The following is a 12,119-nucleotide window of genomic DNA, read 5'->3' on the forward strand; positions in this document are numbered from 1 at the left end:
ACACACACACACACCTTAGAGATCACCAGCTGGAACTGAAGCTTTGTCTGAGCGAGCCCTTCTTCCAAACCGGTTGCTAGGTTACGACAGTATGATGTTGCAGCCTGCTAAATGATGCAGTCTACTTCCTCCAAACTATTTTCTCCTCCGGCATGGGGACATGTCACGGTGATGTCACTGGAGGCACTATGGGTAGCGGTCAGCTGAACTTCATCTTCGCTCAAATAAAAGTTCAAAGTTCAAATATCAGCCATTCACACTTGCTGCATAGTGTTACAAATATGTTTCTTAAATACTTTCTACTACACTGTGCCCACATCTTACTACCCCTAAAGTCTATTCACATCCTGCGCGGACACAAACATGTGTGAGGCTAGGCAGAATTGTGTTTTCACTATGTGTTTCAATAGAATATAATTCAATAATACAAATATCCTGGTGGGTCACAAGTCTGTATTTTTTTTAAATCTCAATGGACTGGATATACTCCCTCAGTGTACCTCTCTTAGCTTGCCTCTGCCCGGCTATACATCTACTAGCTAACAGAGCAGTGGCTTGCAAAAGGGGAGAACGGCTGTTTATCGACTTCCAGCTGTAAAAAAACAGGACACTCAGCACACAGAGGATACATGGACTGATCCCTCTCTCTGATCGTAGCTTAACACAACTTTACCCAGCACGTCTCCTGAGAATAGTTTCTTTATTTCCCTGTTCAAACCCTTTATTCTCTCTCTCTCTCTCCCTCTCTCTGCTCTACATGACTTTCTCTCCCAGTCCCCTTCACTGTTTTTCTGAATGATTTCTTAGTCCTCTCTCCATCCCATTATTTGTACCCGTCGCTGTGTCTGTCTGTACTGTAATGGTTTCCCTGAAGCAGGCAGCTGCCCGCTTTGCTCTCTGTTCCCCATTGACAGAAATGAAAGAAAAGGTGAGACCTCTGATTGATCTTCCAGGCCACCCTGGCTCACTTCCCTCACTCTTGGCCTTATCACCCCACTACTAATCCATTTCTGGTCCCTGACACCCACACCTGACAATATGGACGGAACTGACCATCTAAGAAAGCAAGCAAAAGTCACCGTTTCGTCTAAAAGATCCATCTACACCTATACACCGTGGACTGTTCTGCCTCACACACACACAGTATGTAATACACACATAAGCCTCAATAACTTTGAACAAAACATGATAACTGCAGGAATCAAGCCAATTCATTAATTGTTCATGAAATCAAGAAAAGGTCAGTGAAACACTCTCACACACTCGCAAGCACACACAAAAACCACCCCAAAGTTTTTTGTTGCATAATAGGCTTTATAATCCTCACATTTCCCTCAGCATCTGATAGCAGAGAGTCTGCATAACACTGAAACTGAAACAGACCAAAAAGAGATTATTTGTGTCAACTTGTACATGTATTGGCTTTCTTCTGTATCTTGCTAAAGCAGAAACAATAGCCCGAGACACATACTGTATAAGGCCACACAGCAAAAAGGCATGCATGTGCCTGTAAAATGCCCTTACAGGTACTTCCCCGCTGGGTCAGTAGTCTGTACATTACACTGCCACTCTGTTTTGGTACTTGCCAACAATGTGTTGGCATGACAACTGTGAATTTTAATCAGATGAAGGCTCACCAGAGCCAAGTGGCGGGAAGGAAATCAAACAATGCGTGTCTGTGCAGCAGGATTTATAATATGTGCACCATGTTGATGTTTACGTCCGACCAGATTGCTTTGGGACCACGGCCATGTGTGAAGCTTAAGGTGTGGATATGAGTGGGAAAGGCCAGTAGAGTTTATGCGGTTCAAGCTTAAGATCAGGTATTACTCCTCAATCTCCTCATTCCACATTACAGTCTGTCAGGGCATGTTGACGCCACACATATGGTGGTGAATCCTTGAAGAGATTAAATGGCCCAGCAAGATGTTGATGAGGGAATTCTTTAACCAATAAAAAGCCCAAAAGTAGAATTTAAATGTAGAAGGGCAGGCAAGGGCAGTTCAAGTTTGCAAGTACCTGATACTGAAGGGCCATTTCATCTTTAACTTAATTTAAGAGTTTTTGGAAATAGGACAAACTCTCAATAAATGGATACCTTTGGTAAAATGAAGAATGCAATTTTCTAATGGATGCCTCCTGTCTGAATAATGACGTTGATAAACAATGAGTGACAGCTGAAATCTAAAGTAGATGGGATTGAGCATTATGCATACACTGGTGACTGTGTTTTGATATTTCATTCAATGTAAAACAATGAATGGCATTTGTTCTAATCTCTATGGAGGTCTATTGGGGCTAGGGGTGCAAAGGGGAGGAACATTTAAGGAAAGTTTCCATGGGAAGTTAAGCTGGGGAATTTTGGAAATATTCGATGCAAAATTAAGCAAAAAACATGACATTTCAACAGATTTTTTTTAAAGTAGAGCAGAACAAGTTTTAATTATTTTATTGAACAATTAATTTTTTCATTGAAGAACGAAAACAGGAATGTTGAGTTAAATATTACTCATCTCCCCAACCCCACTCATTAAAAAACGAACAAAAATTGCACCCCCCATCCAAAAATCCCCACAAAGTCCCATTCAAAATGTTAAATGAAAAGAGCCCTTCTCCCTCCAAAAAGTCCCATTAAACATGCAAATCTTCCTTCAAGCAATCCTCTGCATTTTTGCTAAACCCTTTCAGTCAACGGGCTCTTCCTGGGCCTCATCAACATTAGACTCTGAGTCTTCCTCTTCAGTGTCACTGTCCAACCTTGTTGAGGATGGCTCTGTGTCAGGCTCAAAGAGCTTTAGGTTTGCCCGAATGCCAACCAGTGTTTCCACTCTCACATTTGTGAGCCTGTTGCGAACCTTTGTGTGGTCTCAATAGCCATGCAGTAAGCAGTGTGCTATGGCATGGCAATTCAAGTGTACTTGAATGGCATCTGTTTGTTTTAGTCAAGATTATGTTAAAATATACTTTCCCCAACTATATTGAAGTTCCCTATGAACAGCCAACCTTCAATTTGGAAAATTCCCAGTTAATTCCCGTTTATTCCCATGGAAAGTTTCCATCTTTGACAATTCCCGGAATTTTTCAACCCTAATTGGGGCTTAACTAAACAACCGTTCCGTGCACAAGGCAATAAACACCTCAGCTGGACACCAGGCCATTTCTCCACTGTATCACAAGGAGCAGTGACCTGCCATGCCGATTCATAATCACCTCCACAGGCAAACCAATGGGTGCAAACTCACAGCATATGTTGACATGCATTCATACACATGAACTCTCCAAATGGACACACACCAGGGCCTCTTTATTATGTACGCAAACAGTAGAAGCATATTATTCCTTTAGAACAGCATACATTTGTCTAGTTATGATTCTGCAAGCTGCTGGATGCATTGAGGGGAAATGTTGTAAATTGTGGAGATGAATGTGTTTTAACAGCTGCAGTCATGTTGATACCCAACCTGTCCATACCAACGATGCTCAGGAACACTGAAACAATGAAAATCCACTGATGTTTTTCCTCAAAAACATTTGGTGACGACATGTGCCTGATGACATATTGCATCCTGCTGGTGGTGAGGATTAACTGTGGTGCGGTTAACTGAAGTTGTATCAACAGCGTTAAAATATGCAATGTTGTTCAGCCATTCTTCATAGAATTCCATAATCCTTAATTCTGCCAATGTTTACCAAAGAAAAAAACAAACAAAACAACATTCCCACACCATCGCTGCCACAACCAGCTTGTGGTGTTTACACTGAACAGGATGGCTCCATGGATTCATGCTGCTTGTGCCAAACCCTGATTATTTTATCAGCGTAATGCAAAACAGGTCGGGATGCGACACTCTTTATTGAACCAGCTTTGTTGTTTGTGTAGTTTCTAACACAAATCACAATTTGAACAACATTGGCTGAATCTGCCCCGATCTTAACAAAGGTGGGGGCATACCGTCAGTGTTCTTTTAACTGTCTATACAGTGAAGTAAATCAATGCCAGTGCACCAACATACTCACATTTGTATCCTTTCACAGACTACAAAAAGCCCAGAATAGCAAATAAACATACTGTGCAAAACAGGTCGTCTCTTCGGTGACACAGCTCAACATACTGTATTTTTAGCCTCATAGAAATCAAATAAATGACGTCTTACTGGGCCATTAACGAAGTATTCTGGGACTTATATAGAAATCACATACAAACGAAGCATGACATGTGAACAGAAAGGAGAGTAGCACACCACAGAGCCCCCGACAATGAAACAAAGGGAAAGGTTGTGACAGAAGTAGCACTGCATTCAGCAATGACAAAGAGAGATGAGAACCAGCTAAAGACAGACACCAGCCCAGTTATTCATGAGAGTCCAAGAAGTCTGCTGGCTGGTCGAAATTCTGCTACAGTATTGTTCTATGCGTGTATTGGTGTGTGTGTGTGTGTGTGTGTGTGTGTGTGTGTGTGTGTGTGTGTGTGTGTGTGTGTGTGTGTGTGTGTGTGTGTGTGTGTGTGTGTGTGTGTGTGTGTGTGTGTGTGTGTGTGTGTGTGTGTGTGTGTGTGTGTGTGTGTGTGTGTGTGTGTGTGTGTGTGTGTGTGTGTGTGTGTGTGTGTGTTATGTCTGATTTTTGCCCTTGGTTCAGTCAGTCACGGTTCCTGGTTTAAAAATAGCATCAGTGAGGATGCAGAGCTATTTATACTCTTCACACACCCAGCCTGCAAGCTCCAATGCACGTCTGCTCGAGTGTGTGTGTGTGTGTGTTTGTGTATATCTGTGTGTGCATATGGCGACCGATTGAGCTCATTTTAATTCTTGCTTTGCTTTGCTGTTTTGCTTCTAGCTGAGTCATTCATTTTCTTTCTCCTCACATCTTTCTCTGTATAGGCAACCAACACACATGCATGTACTCATTCAACGTGAAGAAAGAAAGAATGAATGAATGCGTTAATGGGTGACAGCTGGTGAGGAACAGAGCAGACTTTTGAAAACACAAACATATTTTAAACAGTTAACAGTGTATGCGTCAAACTCCTGCAGAAACAGACAATAAAGGATGCAGCTGTTCTGAGAGGCTGATGGCTTCCTGCCACAGATGCACTCACACTGATTCAGACAGGGATGTAATGGAAGACTTGCCAAACCAAAATACAACTTGATCTTCAGAACATGCCACAAAAGGCTTTCTTTCTTACATTTGCTGTAAGAAAGAAAGAGAAAATGGACATCTGTGATGTTACTGTTCACATATCCAATGAAATTCCATTGGGTGCAGCAATATTAACTCAGGAAAATAATGTGTTTTAGTGATACAAAAAACATCTGTGCAACTATTTGAGGCCCAAATGCTGATTTAAATAGATGCTGCTATTGTTATGTGCTCAGACAATCAAGCTCTTAAATGTGTCTCTCTAACATGCTTTTCTTAATGCTATTCATTTGAATGCTTATCAAAAATGATCCCTCTCTTGCCTTTTTTTATTTCCCAATAACCCTTGTTCAGCTGTGGTCTTAAGGCAGACATACATTTGTGCAGCTATATATTCAAAATAATCACATTTAAAGTGGAATGTATATTTTCTACAGCCATATTTCTCTGTTGCATAATGTAGTTCCAGTAGTAGAGAGAAACAGGGGGACAGATTGAAGAGATAACAGCAATTAGTAAGCTACCTGGCAGAAACACCTGGTAGCTTGTTCTACTAGTGGCAGAATCCGCTTACACATTTAAATAGTTGTAAGCATAAGCTATCTGACAAAAAACAAGCTCTTGTTATTTTTGTACCATTCTGTTGCTGCTCCCTGCTGTTCACTCCATGCCCAGTGCTCTGCTTCTCAGTTTTTGTCTTTGTCTCTTTAGCATTAAGTACAGAAACAGCATTCTACCCAATAATGAGAGGATATGTACAATTCACATAAACCAAAACCTCAGCATCAATTTCAATAAACAAACGGTTCGGAATTGAAGTTAAAAATTATAGGGCTATCTCAAGTCTTAAGAGTAAAGATAGCTATTTCCAACAAATGAAGATGTCAGTGACCCCAGCTGTCATCTTGACCCCTGAGCTCCTACAACTGCATATGGGGAATCCACTATTCTCTATTAAAAAACCTTGCTACGATGATTGACTGAAAAGCAATTTAAAGCACTATTGCGTGTGTTTGCATGTGATATACAGTTAGTGTAATGTAATGTGAAAGAGGGACTTGCTGAGTAAGGCTTTTCTGAATAGAGTAAGTCTATATCTCAGCCGCGTGTGTGTGTGCGTGTGCGTGTGCGTGTGCGTGTGTGTGTGTGTGTGTGTGTGTGTGTGTGTGTGTGTGTGTGTGTGTGTGTGTGTGTGTGTGTGTGTGTGTGTGTGTGTGTGTGTGTGTGCTTGACATAAAGTGTGTGAAGGTGAGAGTGGAGAGCATTCCAATAACCAGAGTGGAGCTGTTATTAGATTTGGATCCTTGCACTCTTTATTAAACCTCAGTTCAATTCAGTGTAATAGAGAGAGAGCAGAGTTGCATCTTCATGAAATAAGAGGGATGAAACCCGAGACACGCTAACACACACACACACACACACACACACACACACACACACACACACACACACACACACACACACACACACACACACACACACACACACACACACACACACACACACACACACACACACACACACACACACACACACACACACACACACACACACACACACACACACACACACACGCACGCACGCACGCACACACACAAGGAGGAAAGGGGATGTCTATGTACAGTAGTGTATCAGGGATGTTCATTATTGCCTGTAATATAGGATTGTAGGAACATGTGCTAATGCTCTGGAGGGAGAACAGTGACACCTGGAACCATAGATTGAGTATTATATAGCATATCAGGTTATAATGTCAAAAACAGAAGAGATAAGTAGAAAAGAAAATTAAGTTTAATGACAAGGATGGGGGTGGACATGGAATAGGAGAAGGAGAGGTGGCAATGAAAGAAGGTGATGTGGACAAGGGCTAGTGGATACAAGACTGAATGAAGTAGAGGCTATAAGAGAGAAGGCAGAGGGACAGTGACATGCTCTGAGTCAGATGTGTGCGGAGGTTTGCTGCATGCACGTCCTCACAGGACTTCTTTAGCTTAGAAGAGGTCGAGGGAGTGGTGCAGTCTCTGGCTAATCAGTATTCAACTGAGAGAGAGGTGGGGGGGGGGGGGGGTAAAGGGAGAGAGAGGTTGTGATCTGTAAGACATAAAGACTTGACAAAATTTGTCATAAAAAAAATGAGAAAAAAAATAAATGGCTGCTTTTATGAATGACAGGAGAGTCAGACGAAGGAAGACGACTACAGAAAAAAAGAGAAAAACCGAGGAAGGTGGAAGTGTTGTAAATGACAGAGGGAGGAGGCGGAGGAAGAGAGGAGGGAGGAAAACTCCAAGGCTGACTCAGAGGGATACCTCTGCTCTTCTCATCTCCTCCCTCCCACCGAGGCTGAAAGGAAGCTACATGACATTCACTTGTCTTTCATTCTTACTTTCTTTTTATGACATTTCTCATTCTTTCTCTACCCTCTGTGTCCACCCTCAGGTGCAGACTGAATTATAACCTACGACCTAATAGTTACCCTCTGTCTACTACTCTTACTTCAGGGCAATACCACACACAAGCTCGACAAATATAAATGACAAATACACACTAAACAAAATGTTGGATCATTATTACGTATAAGTTAAAACATACAAGATAATCAACATAAACAGGTGAACGTTACAAAGTCATATCCAGGTGCTTGATACACTAACCAGCACAAACAGAACATGGTTGAGTTCTCCATCAGAAGCCATTGATCGATTAGCTGTAAACCAACTATTGATTGCCTCTTGATTGTTAATAGATCAGTGATAGATTGTTTGTTGTTGACTCATTAATCAAACACCTAATCTTTTGATTGATTGTCAGGGTGACACATACATTATAGGGTTTATGTTGTGATAAATGAACATGCTGTAATGAGATGACAACCGCCCATGTGCCATCCTCCGCTGCATATTATTATATAACAGAAATGCCTGTTGTTGGTGAAACTGCATGTGTCTGCATGGAAGTGTTGGGGAGGGTAAGGACCTGACCTTTACACACGAAATTTCAGACCAACGACTGCGAAGTAGGTTGTCACTGTGCAGGACAGAAAAGCCCTGAAGTTAACATCCATCTGGAGTCACTCAGTCAGTCAGCGCTGACCTCAATTGTAAAGCAAAAGCATCATCAGTGATGCTGTTTAATATGTATCTGCGTCAGTCAATGGCTTCTGTTTATACAGCAGCTTTCCTGTTCATGTTTATTCATAAACTGGTTAACTCTGCAACTGGTAATTATTATTAGCATGTTGTATGTGGCCTCAACTCAGTACATTTTTGGTATGTTATTTAAACATGGGTTTACAATTCAATGACTCAAAGATACTGTGAGGGATCACCGTATAGGCATGAAAAACAAAATGATGAAAAAAACCCAGAGAGGATGAGAGTGTTATCGTAGGACAGGTGGTGTGTTCAGCAGGGAGCAGGTAGGTGCGTGGGCGGGACTTTGCACCCCACTGCTACTCTGATTGGACAGCTAGAAGGTTAGCTGTGACATCAATGTCCTTGCCTTGGGCTTGTGACTGTGTCCAGTATCAATAAAGCACACACACACACATTTTGAAACATTGTGAATGACCGATGAGTGAAATCTGCTTTCAAATTGACTAGCCTCAGGTCCATACTGTGATAATATTAATTTCTCCTGGGGAATATAGGATGCACACACACACACACCCACCCACCCACCCACCCACCCACCCACCCACACACACACACACACACACACACACACACACACACACACACACACACACACACACACACACACACACACACACACACACACACACACACACACACACACACACACACACACACACACACACACACACACACACACACACACACACACACACACACACACACACACACACACACACACACACACACACACACACACACACACACCCTTCATCCCCATCACACTCTTCTCTTCTATGCAGACTGCATTTTGTGGGGGTTAGTGAGGGGCATGAGGACATACTATGAAAAGACAATATGTTTGTCTATACATGTTTATTCATCTTTCCTGTAGCTTTACCTTTCATATCTATGGATCATATAGAAGGAGAGAAAGCAGTGTTGCGTTATGGATAGTAAGCATGTGTAATTGGTGAAAACATAAACATTTTGATAGGAAACAGCTCAAAAATGTCATACGGTGTGTACCACGGATGCTATTGTTTAAGCCTTAAGGAAGGTTCAGCACTTTTAACCTAAGGCAAAACCATTTTTGTATTTAACAGTGCATGTGTTTGCACTCGCTCTTTAGCTTATGCAGCTATTGTTTGAATATAAAAATCCTTGTGGTCACAGGAATTGTGTGACACTTTCTCAAAGCAAAAATAGTTTAGTTAGAAATTACTTTCTGCCCCCTAGAAAATAAATGATCTGACAGTATACCTATAAAAGGATGTGACCATTGAAAAACTCATGTAAACAAACCTTGGCCAAAAGAAATCTTCACTTGTTCATCATTAACTTATTCGATTTGTCTCATACTACTTGTTAATCATTAACTGTGCAATCCATTTATAAATTGAATTAGGCTTTTAAGTGCCATCATTAGAATCATATAAAAAGCCACAGCCAAAGCCACAGGGGCTCCAGCCTCCTGCCGGTGGCAATCTAGTTTCCACATGCACAAATCACACATGTTGACAGATCAGTAGGGCTTTTTTTCCTTTGAAATTCATACGCCTCAAAACCACCCCAAAACATTTAGTAGCTAAGAAACAAATGCTATAAAGATATTTGCTTTAATGCTATATGGTATTTACCATCTGACTCCAGACAGTCATTAACATTTAAAGGGTTGCCATACTGCAACTTTAAATGCATCAAAATCCCTGATATGAACTGAAACATGGTATAACTAATGTAAGTTAGGTGTCACATGTGTAAATTCACTTGAAATGTATGAACATGTAAATGTACATGTTTGTGCGCATCGGTATAAGAGATAGAAAGAGACAGACGGGCAGAACAAGGGCAGAGAAACACAGAGAAACATTTCTTCCATATGTGCCTCAGATATTAGGACAGCTGGATTCTGAATACTTGAAGAATGCTGTTTATCTAACTTGTGGGAGGCAATTACTTCCACTGTTCTGCTCGAAAACACAGAGGCACATGCAGACAAACACTAACACATTTTCACAAATATGCACGCCACATACACACTTCATTAACCGAATAACAATGACTAGATGCTTGTTCTTGCACAAAACAGAAATACCACACACACACGGTGTGGAAGCATACACTTCATGTTATTAACAGACGGAGAGGAAGTCTAATTCATTAATTCCAAGCTCACTGTGGGAAGGTAACAATCATATTTAGTCTAAATTAATCACTTAGCACAATGGTTCTCATCCAACCTGATTTTACTCACTAAAGGCCTCATTTGATCATTATTTTCTGACTTTAAATTACATGTCAGTCCTGTTACACACTTAGCACCTGTTGCTTGGTAACGGACAAATGCATATGCATTTTAGTCTTAAGAATAGCAAGCTGTGTGGTAAAAAATGCAGTGTCCATTTGGAAAATGTACCGGCTTTTTGCCTTGTTCAAAACAAGCATTTACATCAGTGTACATATATGGGTAGGTGCGACTGAAGAGACCCAGGTACAAAGAGAAGCATACCTGCAATTATTTCAGCAGAAAGCTTTTGCAGTTATACAAGCATGTGATCAGCATAAGTAAATGGATGAGGAACTGTGTGTGTTCCCAGAGATCATTACAGCATTAACAGCTGCTTTCTGGGCCTGTGTGAAGTTGGAACTGGAATAATCCAATAATACCTGCTTTATATATATATGTGTGTGTTTGTGTCGGTATAGCTAGTTCAGGTATCCTCCACTGCCCATAGCAGTGTTAATATTCTACACACACTTGGTGCGGTCCAACCTCATTAATCATGTTTGTGAATGTCTAATCTCAACGTTACTTGCGCCAGTTTCATTTTCATGGCTGTCTGCAAGATTTATAATGGCGTTTGGAGAAGGTGTATGTGGTGTGTGTGTGTGTGTGCGTGTTTGTGTGTGCGAGATGTAATACATTGTTACGGAAGCATGCTCTTAAATGTGTCATCTTGTTGAGGAGAAGAATGTACTGAAAGTGCAGTTAATGCTCCCAGCGGGGTTACCAGCATGTTGATACACAAATCGGTTCCTTTGAATATCTTTTAGTTTTCCTGTATGTCACAATTGAACATGCAGTTCGGTGTGTGTTTAAGAGCAAGTGTGTATATGGCTGTGGATATGTTTGTATCTGGAAGAGTGGGTGTGTATGCGATCACAAGTGTCCAAAAAGCTTGACCAGGTAACGGTGGCATGTGTCCCTGTGCGTTACCATGGTGACAGTAAGTGGCCTTTCAAGAGATGTCCATCCAGATGATGAGATCAGATTACATCAATGAAGGCGAAGAGTGGAAACAAACACAGGGGTGAGCAGGGGAATGAGTATAGAGACAGGGTGCAAGAGGGGTGGGGGGATGGGCGAGCTGTTAATAGAGTGTACCAAAGGGATCATCAAATACACAAACAGCTGCAACAGGATACACACATGTACACACAAACATCCGGGAAACATCCACATTGCTTTGTACCACAATCAGGGACACACTATTGAGCTCACCTAAAACAAAATGTGTATTGTTGATTCATCTGAACATTATTTTCTAGATTAATCAAATAATTTTTGGCCTTCAAGTTCAAGGTGATGCTTTTAAATATCTGAAAGAAAATAACCATATATCAAAAACTGAAAACGTAAAAATTACTCCGTTTTTGATATGTGGCTATTTTCTGTCTTTGAATTGTCATGTTTGCATAACAAATATTGATTATAGATTATCATAATAGTTAATTATTCATTTGTGGATTGACTAATCAATTAGTCGACCAATCTTCCCACCTGTAGCACGCACTAACACACTCACAAATACATACCCTCAAACACACCATCATATCAAGTGCACG

The 12,119-nt window shown here is 41.1% G+C and overlaps 1 protein-coding gene across 1 annotated transcript in view; it reads right to left on the reverse strand.

Annotated features, from left to right (window-relative positions):
* Positions 1–12,119, reverse strand: part of shank3a (SH3 and multiple ankyrin repeat domains 3a) — a 223,835-nt gene that overhangs the window by 42,112 nt on the left and 169,604 nt on the right.

This window comes from Notothenia rossii, assembly GCF_949606895.1.
Source record: "Notothenia rossii genome assembly, chromosome: 5".
In the NCBI taxonomy this organism is placed as follows: Eukaryota; Metazoa; Chordata; class Actinopteri; order Perciformes; family Nototheniidae; genus Notothenia; species Notothenia rossii.